At 38.2% G+C, this 12,704-nt stretch overlaps 1 protein-coding gene and 1 long non-coding RNA gene across 5 annotated transcripts in view; one reads left to right on the top strand and one right to left on the bottom strand.

Annotated features, from left to right (window-relative positions):
• Window positions 1-12,704, top strand: part of ARID4B (AT-rich interaction domain 4B) — an 85,202-nt gene that overhangs the window by 10,584 nt on the left and 61,914 nt on the right. The window lies entirely within an intron of this gene.
• LOC137449319 (uncharacterized) lies at window positions 1,330-11,641 on the bottom strand. Of its 2 annotated transcripts, none has more exons than XR_010989351.1 (3): window positions 11,516-11,641; window positions 11,002-11,086; window positions 1,330-1,747 (listed from the first exon to the last, which is right to left on the bottom strand). It is a non-coding gene; the product is annotated as an uncharacterized lncRNA (long non-coding RNA). The 2 variants fall into 2 exon arrangements; XR_010989352.1 differs by lacking the exon at window positions 1,330-1,747 and adding an exon at window positions 8,818-9,028.

The following is a 12,704-nucleotide window of genomic DNA, read 5'->3' as shown; positions in this document are numbered from 1 at the left end:
ATGAAGAACTTCTTTCTAAGATCAAGCCTGAACTTCCTCTTGTGCAGGTTGAGACTGTCTGCTTGTTCTGTTTCTGGTTGCCTGGGAGAAGAGACCAATCCTCACCTTACTACAACCACCATTTAGGCAGTTGTAGACAGCAATAAGGTCTCCCCTGAGCCTCCTCTTCTCCAGGCTAAACAACCCCAGCTCCCTCAGCCTCTCCTCATAGGGCTTGTGCTTGAGACCCCTCACCAGCTTTGTTGCCCTTCTCTGGACACGTTCCAGCAACTCAACATCTTTTTTGAATTGAAGGACCCAGAACTGGACACAGGACTCAAGGTGTGGCCTAACCAGTGCTGAGTACAGGGGCAGAATGACTTCCCTAGTCCTGCTGGCCACACTATTCCTGATATAGGCCAGCATGCCATTGGCTGCCTTGGCCACCTGGGCCACACTGCTGGCTCATATTCAGCCTACTATCAATCAGTACCCCCAGGTCCCTTACTTCTTGGCCGCTCTCCAGCCACTCCAACCCCAGCCTGTAGTGCTGCATGGGGTTGTTGTGGCCAAAGTGCAGCACCTGGCACTTGGACTTGTTAAATGCCATCATGTTGGACTCTGTCCATCTGTCCAGCCTGTCAAGGTCCCTCTGCAGAGCCTCTCTACCCTCTAACAGATCAACACCTTCTCCCAACTTGGTGTCACCTGCAAACTTACTGATGATGGACTCAATTCCCTCATCCAGATCATCAATAAAGATATTTAACAGGATGGGGCCCAGCACTGATCCCTGGGGGACACCACTAATGACTGGCTGCCAACTGGAAGTGGCACCATTCACCACCACTCTGTGGGCCTGGCTCTTCAGCCAGCTCTTAATCCAGCGCAGAGTGCTCCTGTCCAAGCCATGGGCTGCCAGCTTGACCAGGAGTTTGCTAGATTTGTATATATACTTATCAGGGTAGGATGATTGTAGGTTCAGAGGCAAGTGAGTTAAGTTGATTTTTCTTACATTTTATATTAGAATAAAAGATATCTTTTGATGACAGCATAATAATAGTATATCAATTATAGGTGTATGTCCTATTATGGCAGACTTTTTTTCACTGGTATGTGGCATCAGTAGTGTCTAAATGGCAATTCAAGTTGGCAATAGGTCAGCCTTAAGCAAATAGAATATTTTTATTTCTCTTCTGTAGCACTAAGTTCAGTAAAATTATACTTACTCTATTTTCCATTAAAATAGAGAACAATTCTACCCATTTCTGAGTGGAATAACTTGTTGAGCAACAGCACTTAATCGAACGTTTGAAATGATGTAATAAAATCTTTAATTTTGGTCTGAAAACAAATATCAAACATAACATCTATTATGTAGAATAAAATTCACTCATGATACTTAAACTTCCCTCATCAAGTTTCCTTATTTGTGTATATTGCATTCTCTTAGCTGGAAGTTTCAGGAACAAAAACAGTTTATATGATCTTCACAGAAATATGTTTTGTTTTGTTTTGTTTTTTTTAAAGACAGAGAAAATGGTAAACTTTAGGTGCTTGATAGGAGATACTTCTTCACAGAGAGAGTTGTCAAACATTGGAGTGGTCTGCCCAGGGCAGTGGTGGAGTCACCATCCTCAGGGATGTTCAAGCAGCTTGTGGACCTGGTGCTTAGGAACATGGTTTAGTGTTGACCCATTGGTGCTGGGCTGAAGGCTTGCCTGGATGATCTGTTGAGCTCTCTTCCAACCAGGTGTTTTCTGTGAGTCTTGTCATTTCACACATAACCAGATAAGAGTTTCAGTAATTTGCTATCTTACTGCTGTAGTTGGATATCCTTACCACACTTGCTTGGAATTAAACTTGGAGGTGATGGTGGGGAATTTTACACTGCAATACTTGAATGCCAGTTACGAATGGGACTACCCTGTGTTTACAAGAAACCCCCTTAGCCCTGGAGGAACTGCAACGTCTTTTCTATTATCAGGCAGTTTCCCTTAACATAACTTTTGTGCCCACTGAAACAACATTCCAGCCAAGTACACAATAGTACGTGGACATACATTGGTTGCTTAGAAGGGCCAATGTGAACTCTGCTGCCAGCAGTGGTGATGCACAGTATTTCCATGAAAGCAGATATTACAGTGGGCTGATTAGTCATATGGTTGTATTGGAAGATTAGGTTTATTCTTTAAGCTGAGTATTTCAGATTTTATCTTAAATTATCTTTAAGGCTCAAGGGAAAAAAAAAGTTAATCATGGAAACAGAAATAATTAGAATTTAGTTGACATGTGGTTGATACTGTAACTTATGTATTTGACAGAGACACCGATACTTCATTGATAGGCATTGTGAGAATGCTTTGTTAGCCTGGGTGCTGAGTGCTTCTTTGGATGTCTTGTTGAACTTTTGATAACAGAAGGAGGTTTCACATGAAAAGTAACAGTGGAACTGTTAAGCATTCAGAAGACTTATCTATCAAGTAGAACTTGGATAGACTTTTTCACTTTAGCCTCTTTTAAAAAAAGTAACATTTAGGATTACTAAAAAAAATGAAGGTTTTAGTATAAGAGGCTTAAAGACTTCTAAGGAGGAAAAAAAAAGGGCTTTACAGAATAGCTTCAGCATACTTGAAAGCAGTGAATGTAGTCATATCATCTCTGCAACCTCAAAAAATTATTCTCTGTTCTTTTAATACATTTGAAGAGCTTTGTGAAATCAGAGCAAGGATCTTAAATAGCCACTCCCTGGAAATTGCTGCCATTAGTCAAAGGCTATGCCAGTGGAAGATATTTTGGAAACAGGTGCAGCAATTAGTAGCCAAAGAAACTAAAGCATTTTGGATAGTTAGATTGGATACAAGGTATGACACAAGTAGCTCTGGTGGAAGATTACATCAGTGAAAACAAAGTTTATTAAAGAGAATGGGCTCTTCAAATTTAACATGGCCAGTAGTAGCTTAACCAGAGGCTGATTTAAGGTGGGGGTTGCCTTGTGCTACAATTTGGGAAAGCAGCATTGCCATTTTTGTTGGGATAATTTCAGGTTCACTCACACGCTGATTCCTTTGGGGAGTTTACAGTGCAGTGTTGTACAGAGATACCTGTGCCAATATGGAAATAGTCTGCTTGTCAGAGATCAAAGCTTGAGTTACAATTTACCACAGTTTTTTCAGGTGAATTGCTTGGTGTACTAATTTCTGTGCTGCCCCCACTGCGCTGTCCAGCTTATTTAAGACATCTATATTCTGCAAGGATATAGATGTTATCATACCTCAACAGTGGCCCAGTAAATGTAAGTAAGAGAGCACTATCAGATATAAGAGAAACTAATGCTCTTTTATCTTTTGGGCTCAGGTAATTGGTTATGTGGATTACATAGGTCCAACCTTAACCGATCTACTGTCTGCTCTTGATTTGAAGCTTTCTGTAGTCTTAACCGACCATTTTATAATACTGGCAGACTGAATTTAATTTGAATGTTCCAGTGCTGCTTGGATGCTTCTGCATAGAGCAAGTATGTATGTAGTCATGCTAATATTTCACTTCTCTTTAACTTTGCTTGCGTCTGACTCCAAAAGCTGTCTTCTGAGTGTTTGATATAGTGGGTTTTAACCAGTGATCTGCAGGTTCTATGGGTCCTGTAGTCTGCTTATAAGGAGACCTGAAGATAAATAATTCAGACACTCAAGCTTGTTATTGATAGGCCTGTTCCTTATTTGGGAACCTATAGCTCCACTGGAGTTTTTGGAAAAGCTCAGTACACTGAAAAATTAACAAAAAAAAAAAACCAAAACAAAACACAAAAAGATTCCTTTGGCTAATGTAACTGTTCTTTTGTAATTGTGGGGTTTTTTTGCATATATATATATTCCCCCCCCCCCCTTTTTTTTTTGTACATAGTAATAATAGGTGTCTTAAATTTCTATGTTCTTCTTTCCGCCCCCCCTCCCCGAAACAAAGCTGAAGGATTGTTTCACAATTTTGAGAGATGCAGTGTCTTTCTATAAAGATAGATATATATCTAGATATATATCTGCCTAATATCTTTCTTTTGTATATATCAGTAGTAGGACTTGCAGGATGATAAGACTCTACATAAGAAAAATAAAATCTGATAGACTAAGCCTAAGGCACTATGAATGTTTTGCATGTGTATAGTTGTTGTAGGCTATCTGTATCTTAACTAATATAATGTTATGTCAACATAGAATCAACCAGGTTGGAGGAGACCTCCAAGATCACCCAGTCCAACCTATCAACCAGCCCTATCCAATCAACTAGACCATAGCACTAAGTGCTTCATCCAGTCTTTTCTTGAAGATCTCCAGGGGCGGCAACTCTACCACCTCCCTGGGCATCCTATTCTAATGGCAAATCTCTCTCTCTGTGAAAAATTTCTTCCTAATGTCCAGCCTGAACCTCCCCTGGCACAATTTGAGACTCTGTCCCCTTGTTCTGTTGCTGGTTGCCTGGGAGAACAGACCAACCCCCACCTAGCTACAGCCTCCCTTAATTTATTGGAAAGAAGAATCCTCTTTGTAGGAAGCTTGGTGAGAGAAACCAGTATTTGGTAAGGGTAAAAGGGGGGAAAAAAAACCAAAACATAGGAAAGAATCATCTGTAGGTCAGTGAAAAAATATATCTAGGAAGTATCATGCCAAATCAGTATAGATCTACAAAACATAAATACTTTCAGTCTCTACTTTCTGAAATTTATGCTGTTGGCTAGCTTGCCTATGAATTTAGTTCACATTTTATTCTATTAACTGTTTCAAATGTGGAATAGTGGTATAGGGAATTTCAGGACAGCCAACTATAGGGGCTAAGTATTTTTAAGTCAAAATATTGCGCTCTTAGTGTATTAGTTGTTTTATCCAAATGAAACATACTTTGTTGGCTCTTGTGCAGTGTTTCCCCCTGGAGACTGTAGAATAGCAGGCTACTGACTAGGAATAAAAGGCTAGTTTAGACCAGGAGTGAAGATCTGCCAAAGTACTCCAAATAAGGATTTGCTTACACTAAAGCCTAAGGAAAAGTCTAGCTATTAGTGTATATCTAGTTGAATTCAAAGATTGTCCAAAACCCTGAACGAATGAAAAATGTTTGGCTGGTTTGCAAAATGAGAATCTGAAGTTGTTGCTGGTACTGAACTAAAAAGGAAGAAAGCTTGTTGTTCTGTGTATGTGAAATCTGCTGAAGCCTGCAGAGAAATGTAAGGACAGTCGTGAAGAGCAAGTTACTGTAAAGCAGAGAGCCTCTTTTGATTATTCTGAAGTGCATCTTTAGGTTCTGTTATTTTTGTTTGGCTCTTAGTGAATCTGAGCCTGACACTTGAAAACAGCCTGTTCAGAAAAGCAGGTGAAATGCAAAGGGCGTGTTGGTAGAGCGAACAGAACTTTTTTTTCCTCCTGTACATAGACTATCATATGCTATGTATTTAATGTAGTCTGAAATGGGGACCTAAATGACTATATCTCTGCTAGGCCTGAATCTTACAGAAGAAACTAGATGATAGAGGTATAATTGACTAAATTATCTTCGTAGTGATATTTAGCCTTCCTTTAGTTGAATTATTTTAATAGCAATGTGAGACTCTGTGAAGGGGAAGGAAGTTTGCAGAGTCAGATTTCTTTAACCACAGTGTATCCTTGACTGTGTGCGCTAATATGAAATTGTGCTCATTGACTACTTAGGTTAAATTCACACAAGACCATAAGACACTGAAAGAATATGCATTCTCCTATTTTGATCTTTTTGTCATTATGGAAGTAACCTGTAAGCTGGGTTTTCTGGATCCAGTGTGCTTTAGTGAATGCCATTGTTGTTAAACTCGGTGAACTTAAGGTTTATCCTTCCCTGTGTGAGGCAGTAACTTCTGGGGGATTTTGCTTGTCATCTATATGGTTCTGGAAAGTTTTCTTGGTTTACTCTAGATCTCTGCTCCTTGAAGGTCTTTTAAAGATTGTCTCAACACTGGCTTATCATCCTGGTACAAGCTCTTTGTAGTCATCATTAAATGTCACACTTTCTAGAATGTCAAACCAAACATACTGTTATTTTTGACAGGACTGGTCCTATTGATGAATTAAGTGAAGTTTCTAGTATGTTGGAAGTTCTGAAATTTTTAAAATTAATCTTTAAAACAGTTTTGTCATCTTATTTAAAAAAAAAAATAATCCAGCAATAGACAGATTAAACACACCCCACCCATTTTATTTGGTTCTGTAGTGGTGCTTTGCTAGTTTCCTGTAAACATCAACACTTGGGACTGCTCCTATATATTCAGAGTTGAATTGATTTTTATTTTTTTTCCCTTCTGAGGAAAAAAAAAGTTTCACTGGAAAAACTAATACCTGCTTTGTTTGCAAGTAGTGTGCAGTGGATAAAAAACTTACCATAAACTGTTTTTTTGAGTGCTATCCAAGTAGATCATACTTTGAATACAAACTTGTATTTGACCTTGCATATACTCCACTACTGAAGTGCTTTCAGCCAGTTTAAAGCCACTTCAGGGATTTAGTGGAGATGTTAGATTGAAAGCAGTTTGTTAGATGCCCAGATCTGACTTGCCTTCATGGATGAAACCCAGTTTAGATCATTTGAAGAGGAGATAGTTAGCTTAGTTGTCTAGCTATTCTTAAAAAATAACTTCAGCTAGGGGCTTCCTATGGTTAATTTTTAGAATTTGGAAAGGAAAATGATTTAGAAATTTAGTGCTGTAATTTTGGCAGACTGACAGTTTACCTATTGATTTATCCTATTTTACTTTGTGAACTCTGGTGTGTGATCTTTACAGTGAAATGATTCATCTCCCTAAAAGGGAAGAATACTAGTTTAGCAAAAGTAACAGAAACACCTATCTGCGGCATTGGTGAGTTGAATCACTTCAGCCTTTAATCAAAGGTGTACCAGAACATATTCAAAAGGTGGCATGGACAGGGAGAGGCATAAGTCATGTAGATTTGAGTTTGGAGAGCCAAGCCCTCTGCCTTTTAGGCTAGTAAGTTGTTAACTCACAAAAGATACATGAAAGAATGCAGTCTCTTTTAACTGTTGATGATGAGCCTGTAGCAGCACACACCTCTGTCTGCTACCCCAGCCTCAGTTGCAGAAATGAACTACTGTGGCAGTGTCTATCACCAACTTTGATTGCTTAAACCCATTTTATTCATTTTTTGATGGATGCTTTTTATTTTTTCCCCCTGCAAGTAGAATATTTAGCCTAGTGTTCCTGTCTAAGATTTCTGGCATTATTCTTAAAGGACTGAATTGGTTCAAACTCATTTTTTTACCAGACTAGCTTTTCAGCTTTGCATAATGATCAAAACTGCACCCTGATGCTCACTCGAAGTTACCAGAAAAGTAAACCAGTGAATGAATGTGACTTGCATTCAGAATTGTTCTGTTGGATTAGTTTTCTACTGCAAAGAGGCTATTACTTTTTTTTTTTTTTTTTAAATACATGAGTTTCTCTTGACTTCTGTAGTATTCAGGGCTGTTGTGATGCCTTGCTTCTTGCTACTAATTCTGTCAGGTCATAAAATTCTACATAAGACTAACTCATATTTCGATTCTTATGCAGGTAGTTGTGTATTTTGGGCTGTGAATACAGCAGAGACTGTTTGTTAGCCATTTCTTACTTAATCAGATTCCTTTTTCTTTAAATACTCCCCATTTTACTTCTTCCCATCCTGAATTTTACTAAAAAGCCAATTCCATGTGTTCCTTTAAACAGATAAAGCATTAGAAATATTGCCATTTCAAAAGTCTAATAAGCAACTGTATTAACTACAAGCTATTTTAGCAGGTTGTGGTGTGTTTGTGGGGAGTTTTTTGTTTTGATTTGGGGTTTTTTGTTTGTTTTGGGTTGGGGTTTTGTTTGTTTTTGTTAAGTACTAAGAAAAATGCATTATAAATTCTTATCCTTTATAATGGGATGCTTTTTACAGCTATTACTCATACCTCTAATAGTCACAAGAATTTCAGAGCAATAAATAAAAGGACAAGGCAGCCAGCTTCAGTCTTGGTAACTGTTTGAGTGGGGACTGATTGCAATAGTTGAGCTTTTAAACTAAAGAAGTGAACAGATTGTTGAGCTGAGTTGGGTACAGTGTATTGTTAAATGAGTATTAGGATAAGTAAGTTGAGCTCTAACCAGAGACGAAACCATGTGCATACTTCCTGTCTGAGACATAACACAAGTACCTGGGAGTGGAAGAATGAGTCTTCACACACATCAGCACATATCAGAAATGTAGAGCTGCTATTTCTTTTGCTGGAAAAGGACAGTGATTTTCCTGATCACTTTGGCTATTTAGTATATAGTGTAATTCACAGAAACTTGAAAAGGACCAATAAGTCTTCAGAGGTATTCCCTGTAGCTGCCTTTATAACAATTTGTTTTGTGAGAGTTCCTTGTTGATTCAGAATTTGAGTGTGAATACCTATAGCCATATTTGGATTAGTGTGAACTATTTGAACTTTGCTTTGTCATTCTTCTCATGTGTATTTAGTAAGACTGTTGATTTAAAGCCTGGAACAGGTGGAATATTTATTCCAACCCTTTATAATCTCCAAGTGACTAGTTACACAGAACATTAACATCCTTTTTTTTTAAAAAAAAAAAAAAAAAGGTAAATTTTTTAAACCTAAAACCTTCATCGTGAAGCTGTGGGATTTTTTTAATGTTCTAGACTGTAAGATTGCAATATTGCTTCTTTCCTACATAGAAAGCACTTTAGTCTGATACAATAGGCCAAATCTGGTGAAGTACTGTAGCCAACCTGTGGGTGCTTGTGGTACTTCTCAGCATAAGTGATAGCACTGAGAAGACTCTTTTGTATTACAAACATGCAGGCATGTGGCACTGGATGCTCTACTAGGCAGAAGGGCAGTTAGGTAAGAGCCTAACTGTGGAGGTGGAATCTGTCTTTATGGAGCAGAATCTGTTGGATGGTTAGCAGAGGACCTATCTTCAAGCACTTGTTTAGACATACCATTACCTTTAAGGTGGTTCATATAATGGATTTGCAGAAGTCCCAATCCCCTGGAAGAGTGAGACGAGTGCTTATTGAATAAAGCCGAGATTCTCCATAGACAGAATCAAGAACTTTGCACTAGCAGCCTTTTAATCTAATGTTTTGGTGTCTGGGGTTGAAGACAGCCAACAGGCTAAACTGGGCAGCTATCAACAATCAGTGCACTTGCTGGAGTTTCATGGTATGGTATGTGCTACATTAATGGTTCACTGGTATTGAAAACTTAATGTGCTGCATGCTATTCCCTCTTCCCTTGAGGGCCAGTTCTTGGGGAAAAATGGCCAAAACATAAACCAGAACATGAGGCAATGTCATAGTCATACCAAAAATGCAAATGTCATGTTGGAATATTAAAGTATTGTTTAAAAGTTATATGAAATAATCTGTTATCTTCTCTAGCAATCAATTGGGCCATACCTGCGTCCATTTTCAGGCACCAACTCAAAGAAGTTATTTGAGGTAATTAAATCAAACTCCAGAGAAAGCAATTAGAAATACAGTGTGTCTTTTAAAAATGGCCTATAAAGAAAGTGTACATAGTAACTTGATTGTTTTGGTTTGGTTTTTCTTAGAGATGAGATTACTTTAAGGAGTTGAATCTTTCGAAAGCTACAAAGCAGAAGTACAAGGTCTGTCTCTGTGTGAAGTATTGATAAGAGAAGAAATAGCAGCAAGGAATATTTAGATGAAAAATTATGGGAAAGTCTGTAAGCACTGGAATATGTTGTGTGTGGAATACTCACTCTTGAATTTAATATTAGATATGACAGACATCTGTTATGAATAATACAGCTAAAATGAACCTTCTGAGAGGAATGGCCTTGATAACCTTTTTTTGTGCATAACTAAGTTTTTGTTTGTTTCTCCCAGGAATCTCATCCATCCTAATTGAATCTTCAGTAAAGTGGTTACATTAAATTTTTTCAATCTCTTTGTAGATATTTTCTGAACTAATTTTCACAGTTCTTTCTGAATGTTTTGTTCCTGGCCAGCAGTTTTACACTGAGTGACTAGGCAGCAGTTGAGGGAGCACAGGAGACTTAAAATTACTTTTGTCTAAAACTTATATTGTTGCTCTATACAATCCTGTTCTCAGAAGACTTGTGTACGGTTGGCTATCTGCTATAGATGTGTTTTGTCTGCAGAACTACAGTGTACATGTTCTTAGTTCCGGAATGCTTGGATTTGTGTGTAGCTTTGTGTAGACCGTTGTGCTTTATTTACTAAATAATCTCTCTTCAGGAGGAATTGGTACTGAATTGATTAAAAAATGTTGTATTTCCACTTTGTTTCTTAATTAGATTTTTTTTGTTTCACACTGGTTGACAGATGCATGTAGCTTTGACGTTACATCTGGTACTCCCCCATCATTCCATTCTCCTAGTTAGCAATGGTGGCAAAAGTTTGTTGTTTTTTTTTTTTTACCAAAGCAATTATGTAATTTAGTGTGCTATTTTGTTATATTCAATATTTGAGAAATCTCATTCTGCTGGGGAATTTTGAATTAGTATGCCATCCCTTCAGCCTTCCCTTTCTGTTCTGATCTTGGAATAAAAATAAATCCTCTCCCCTTTTCTTTCCCAATAATTAGTTTAAAAGGATGTACTAAGTACGGACCATTTGTCAGTACTACACTGTAATGCTGAATAGTTTGAGTATTAGATTGAACCTTACAGAACAATTGCAAACTGGTAGCTATGGTAATTTTTTAATTTAAAAAAATACTCTATATTCAGGGGACTGAACAGTGGAAGCAGACATTCAAGGTATCTTTCCTTCATGTGGCCTTTCAGCAATACAGAATAAGAGGAGAGACCTACAGAAGAAATGTAAAGAACTGGCATTGTTTTTACATAGACTGATCAGTTATGGAGTGTTTCACTAAAACATTTTCTAGAATGATAGGCTATACTGATCAAAAGAATACAGAGTTTCATTCCTAGGTCTCAAAGTACTAGAGAAACATCAAATGCCTACTCACCTTTGAGTAAGATATGCATGAGCCCCATTCTACAGACTTGAAAAGCTGGTATATGCCTGTTGGGTTGCATCATTGTACAAGAAGTCTGTGACCAAATTAGGAACACAATCAGAACTTGGTTTTTATTCAGTGTGGTAGGAAAATAATTAAATCTAAATACTGTTATTTTTTAAAGCATGTTCACTTTTCTGGATTTGCTCTTTTGAACAGGAAACGAGCTAATGGCAATTTGAATGTTTGGAAATGACACTGAGTAAATTTCTGGAGGGAGAATCAAGTTGCTCTGTGACAGTGATTAAGATAGACTGACTTAATCTTTTCCTTTGAAATCTTTCTTGTTTTCTGAGTAGAGTTAAAATATTCAGTATCCATTAACTTAGCATAGTTCCAAAACCAAAAAATAATTTTTAAAAAAGTAATGGGATTACTAGTTCTATATGAAGTCAGCTTTACACAGGTAATTAAAAACCAGAAAAATCCATTTTGCATTTAAAACAGGTACATTAAGTATTACCTGTAGTTACTGAGTTGAACATCTCGTTTTGGGTCACTTAGTCCTTGATGATCTCAGAACATGTAAATCCACATAGCTCATCTTCATTTAGAGAGAGAAAAAATCAGTTAGCACCTTTCCAAGTCTTCAAGAACGTTCAATAAGATATGTGTGGAACTAATCTAACCTAATAATTTGAAATAAAGGAAATACCCCATTTGCACCTGTAGAGAATGCTAAAGCTGTCAGAAGCTGGTGTAGTGCTTCCAGATCTCTATTAAATAGGTTAACTTCAAATTTTGGGGGGGGGGGGGAAGAGAGAGAAAAGGGAAGAAAAATTCTTTTGCCACAGTTTCATGTTGTATAATGTTTGCTTACAAGACTTGAGTTGTTACTTGAAAATTGTTGTAGATTTTTGGTGGAAACTTGAAAGACATTTCTTTATAAGAAGTCCCACCCTTTTTAATTTAGAAATCACAGAATGTTAGGGGTTGGAAGGGAATTCTAGAGATCGAGTCCAACCTCCCTTGCCAAAAGCAGGATCACCTAGGGCAGGTCACACAGGAGCACATGCAGGTGGGTTTTCATAGTCTCCAGAGCAGGAGACTCCACAACCTCTCTGGGTAGCCTGTTCCAGTGCTCCATCACACTCACTGTAAACAAATTTCTCCTCATGTTTAGGTAGAACCTCCTGTGTTGTAGCTTCTACCTGTTGTTCCATGTCCTATCACTGGCACCTTCATCTTCACCCACCCCTCAGATATTTATGGATGTTGATAAGATCCACTCTCAGCCTTCTCTTCTCAAGACTAAACAGCCCCAGTTCTCTCAGTCTTTCTTCACAGGAGAGATGTTCAAGTCCTGCAATCATCCTTGTAGCTCTCTGTTGTACTCTCTCCAACAAGTCCCTGTCCCTCTTCAACTGGGGAGTCCAAAACTGGACACAATATTCCATGTATGGTCTCACCAGGGCAGAGTAGAAACACTGCTGGACACAATTTTCATACTGCACTTCAGGATGTCATTGTCTCTCTTGGCCATGAGGGCACATTGCTGTCTTATGGAGAAGTCGCTGTCCACTAGGACTCCCAAGATCTTTCTCTGTGGAGCTGCTTTCCATCAGGACAACCCAGAACGTGTACTGGTACCTGGTGTTATTTGTCCCCAGGTGCAGGACTCTGCACTTGTCCTTATTGAACTTAATGAGGTA

The sequence above is a fragment of the Melanerpes formicivorus genome, unplaced genomic scaffold, assembly GCF_026170545.1.
Source record: "Melanerpes formicivorus ecotype bairdi unplaced genomic scaffold, bMelFor1.0.p_v2 SCAF_2, whole genome shotgun sequence".
Taxonomy (NCBI): Eukaryota; Metazoa; Chordata; class Aves; order Piciformes; family Picidae; genus Melanerpes; species Melanerpes formicivorus.
This window is presented reverse-complemented; position numbering and strand designations above follow the sequence as displayed.